General features: G+C 39.5%; 1 protein-coding gene across 3 annotated transcripts in view; it reads right to left on the bottom strand.

Moving 5' to 3' along the window:
- The window catches only part of LOC102312326 (suppressor of tumorigenicity 14 protein), a 26,558-nt gene that overhangs the window by 1,109 nt on the left and 20,759 nt on the right, over positions 1–4,690 (bottom strand). The gene's annotated exons all lie outside the window — the stretch shown is intronic.

The following is a 4,690-nucleotide window of genomic DNA, read 5'->3' on the forward strand; positions in this document are numbered from 1 at the left end:
CACACACACACACACACACACACACACACACACACACACACACACACACACACACACACACGTATGATTGACCAGTAAAGAACACATATTAATCTATAGTCTAAGTTCACTTGCTAATGTAAACCTGTGAACAAATTGAGGTTTCCTGCTAAAAGCAATTTAGTTTCAGGCAGTAGATGGTGTATTATGATGATTTAGTTTCATATTGAATAACAAAATGTTTACTGGATCTATTTATTAAATTCCTGGCTAAACTTGGATCAGGGTTAGGTTAGGTTAAACTTCCAAACTAATGAAAATGCAGAATATTTACATAGTAAACTTTAAAGTAAATGGCAGAATAAAACATTTCGACTTGGGGTTTTATAATAATGTGTTTTAGTTTTCAATAGATAATTGAAAGGCTGATTTTATTGATTTACATCTTTGTGATTGCTCCTTAGCACTTTTCATGCAAACAATAAACAAAGCTGGTTCAAAATGTCAACATCTGGTTCGATTTCCAACAAAAATATCCATAATCCGGAGAACTGTTCACCTTCCTGCTGCTACACTCCACTTTTCTCTTTTATCCAGCTGCGGTATTTGGTAACTCGGGTGTAGACACCAGGTCTGAAACTTAGAGCACAACCTTTGCCCCAGCTCGTCACGCCTGCCAGGAAAAAACGTCCATGGGAGTTGGCGACAGACAGGGGCCCGCCAGAGTCACCCTGAGAGTTAGAAAGAAGAGTCACAGCAGAACTTGACATTCAGCTCACTTAATTTACTGAGAAATATCTCCGACTGAATCCCAACAAGCATCACAATACAAACCATGTGAATTTCTGAAGGCTTTTACACACTAAAAACTGATGTTATTTTGCTGGAAGGATTTGTGGCATTTCTTTTCTTGAACCAGGCTCGATTTTCTGATCCGACTAATCATATCGCTGATTTTGGAAATCAGATGAAGCTGCCAACAAGAGCTCAAACTGCCTTGCAATGTGTACGACAGCTTTACTGCTGTCTTTGCCAAAAAGTGATTTCTGGTGTTTGCAGGAATTTAAGGTCTTATAAATAACTTGTTGACCTAAAATCAGTCAAAAATAGGTCAATCACATCTCTCATGAAGAATATCAATTAGCCAGAAAGTGACTTTTATATATGCTGTAATTATCCAGGTAAAATTAACATTGACATTAAAAATGTATTTTAAGCTTACTTGAAGTGATCAAAAAAGACCTGGATTGATGAGAATATGGGTACAAATAAAAAGAGAAGATATTTGAAGAATATTATGAATATTATGAAGATATTTCAAAAACAGACAATTTCTTTGTTTTATATGTAACCCTGTCATAAATCTTTTTCACGACAGTCTTTTTACTGATATAAGTAAATATATCAGATGTAAAAAAGAAAAACCCACAGACAACCATTGGAAATCACTTTTTGGCACAACACTGGCAACAAAGGAAATTTCTACAAATCAACTACAATAATTTCTACAATCAAATCAGTCGATCTGAGTCGAGTCGAGTCGTGGCCAGTCGATCAGAGCAGGCACTAATGAAAAGGTGCTAACAACCAGATTGCAAGCATGTGTGAATGGTTTGTACCTGACAGGTATCCACGCCTCCTGAAAGGAATCCGGCACATAACATGTTATCTGTGACCCTGTAATACAGGAGGAGATTACACAACCGACTGCTGAAGATCAGAATTTCCGCCATCTGGAGGACACTCGCTGAGACACCTGAGAGACAACAAGATCATATCATGTAGAGCTTGTGGATGAATAACAAAAAAAATAGATTCTGTTTGTAAAAGTTTATATTAAACCAAACTACCTCCACAGATCTGCTCCCACTAACTACTCAAATGTTTGTCTTTCTCATTATTTTATTCAAACTCATCACTTCCAGTGTGGAAAGAGCTTTGAGACAGGCAGTGTTTCAGTACTTCTTTATTATCAGCTCACCTCCCTGCAGGGTAGTCCCCCAGCCGGTGATCCAAGCCTCTTGGTCTGAGTGGAAGTAGTAGGTGGAGGAAGGCAGGCAGATGGGTCTGATGTGCTGGGTTAGGCTGACTCTGGTGTCCAGCTCCATCAGAGCGATGTCATTGTCTTCAGTGTATCTGTTGTAGTACCTGTGAGCAATGATCTGCTTCACACCCCTCTTTACTGTCCACTCATTGGTCTGGTTCTGCACATGAAGGCCTAAAAAGGCCTCCCATTGGTCAGCGTGAGAGAGCCTATATCAATAAAACAGACAAGGCTGTAAACAACTTCTTTAACCTCAAATCTGGAATTGAATTTAAAATAAAATACTGAATTCGATCAATGATTATTAGCCATTCAGTGAAAGACTAACTGTCAGGGATTCTAACAGCTAGTCCTTTTACTGAATGGCTAATCATGTAAATTAATAAATGGATCATTTTAAATTTATTTCTACTTATATTTAAAGGCCTCTTTACTTTTACGTGGTTTTAAACAAAGCATTAAAAGGATTGAGGAGAGACTTGCATAGCCTCTTGTTTTTCTTAGTATTTAATGATGGCACAATAAACTACCTTTTGCCTGTAATAAGTCATTTTTGTATAATTAGTGTAAAATATGTTTATAATTCTGTTGACACTGTAAAACTGTCAAAGTATGCTAACGTTAAAACAATGTTTTGAACTGTTCCAAACTCAGAGTAAATTTGTTTGTTAGTTTGGTTTTTTACTGTCTTAAAAGTACAGAGTTTGTCTCCTGAATCCAAATTGGGAGTTGGTTCCCACATAACAGGTGGCTAAAAGGCTCCGACTCCCATTCTACTTTTAAATATCCTGGGAACAAAGGTAAGCCAGGAGTACAAGACTTAGGTACCTGATTGTTCAAGACTTTAGGCAATTGTTGTTCTATTTCCCCGCTATATAAATAAAATGAAATTGAAATGAAAGTTGAATTGACCTTGTGTGTGATTAGAAGGGTTTTAAATTTGATTTTGGATTTAACAGGGAGCCAATAAGGAGAAGCCAGTACAAGAAAGAGATGCTCTCTACTTCCTGTCAGTGCTCTTGCTGCAGCTTTTATGATCAACTGAAGGCTTTACAGGAAGTTTTTAGTACCGCCAGATAATAACGACCTACAGTAGTCCAGCCTAGAATTAATAAATGCATAGACTATTTTTTTTAGCATCACTCTCAGGCAGGATATTTCTAATTGTAGAGCTACTACTGCAAGAAAGCACTCCTACATTCCTGTTTAACATACACATTGAAGTACACATGGTGGTAAAAAATTCCAAGATTCCTCACAGGAAGCCATAGGAATGCCATTTAGAGAAAGTATACAATAATAACTAATAATTCAAAAACATAATGGGGTTCTTAGGATAGAGTTACATAACCTCCACATATTATTTAATATAGTCCACTACTTATTGGCAGTGAAAGCCCTTTTCAAGGCCATATTAACAGTGTCTGTCACACATGAATTGTTATAAAAGGATCTGTGACTGGCCTCAGACTACAGACTGAAACCTTACCTGAAATAAATTAAGCTGATCTGTCATTCAAGGTCATCTTCTGAATCTCGTTCAGTGTGTCTAAATGGCAATCATTAAAAAACATTTTTGTTTTTGTGAAAAAAAAGCATCCAAAGTGAGGCACATTGGATGCTCGGGGTTAAGATTTTGGGTCTGAGATGGAATTTCAGACGACACAACCAAAGAGTGAGAACTGGAATTCCAGGTAGAGAAAACTAGCATTGCACTGGAAGCTGTCTAGAAATTCCAGAGTAGATGACTATGAACGAGAGACTCAGGCAAGGTTTTAAAATTTTAGATGTCTGATCATGGATCCAAGTACAATCTATGATCAAACATCTGAACACTACTAAACACTCAGTACTTCAGATGGAGGAGCTCCTACTTGTAAACTGTAGTGTCTTGGACGCAGTGGGCAGCAGTCAGCAGCCAGCGGTCACTCAGCACAGAGGCTCCACACACGTGTCCTAGCCCCTTGAAGTGGAGGCTCACTTGCCAGGGCCACTCACCCACACTAGCTGACTGACCTCCCACGATACGAGTGCTACTGTACAGATTCGTCCCGCAATCTGAAAGCAAACACAGATCTCAATGTCCAAGTAACTAGAAAAGTCAAACTGCAACCATCTGTGGGTGAGTGTGTGGTAAACATACCACAGTTAGCCTCGTCAGAGCCGTCCTCACAGTCCTGCACTCCATCACACTCTGGGTTCAGTTTACTGATGCAGAGTCCATTACTGCAGTGGAAGGTGAACGCTGAGCACACTGAAGCTAAATGAAAGGAGACACACATGATATCAATCCCTAAGAAAACTCTAATCTAACATGTCTGTGAAGGTTCTCAGTCATCCAGGTCATCGTAGTCTAAGGAGCTTGCAAAGAAAAGTTGCTTGAAGATGTTTCACCTCTCATCCGAGAAGCTTCTTCAGTTCTAAGGTCAAATGGTGGAGAGTCCCAGATTTAAATGCAGTGGGAGTTTCCCCCAAAGAGGGACAAAGGACCCCCTGATGATCCTGTAGCTAATCACATGAGCCAAGGTGTGAAAACGGGTGTGGGTCCCAATCAGCCAGGGTTTCGGGTGAGCTCATTGTGAAACCTGGCCCCACCCTATCATGTGATTTCCTGAGGTCATATGGCCCAGGGTGTGAGTGGGCGTTAAGGGGTCTGGGAAGGGATCT

The sequence above is a fragment of the Haplochromis burtoni genome, unplaced genomic scaffold (genome assembly GCF_018398535.1).
Source record: "Haplochromis burtoni strain Fernald_Lab_line unplaced genomic scaffold, NCSU_Asbu1 Contig_138, whole genome shotgun sequence".
NCBI classification, from domain to species: Eukaryota; Metazoa; Chordata; class Actinopteri; order Cichliformes; family Cichlidae; genus Haplochromis; species Haplochromis burtoni.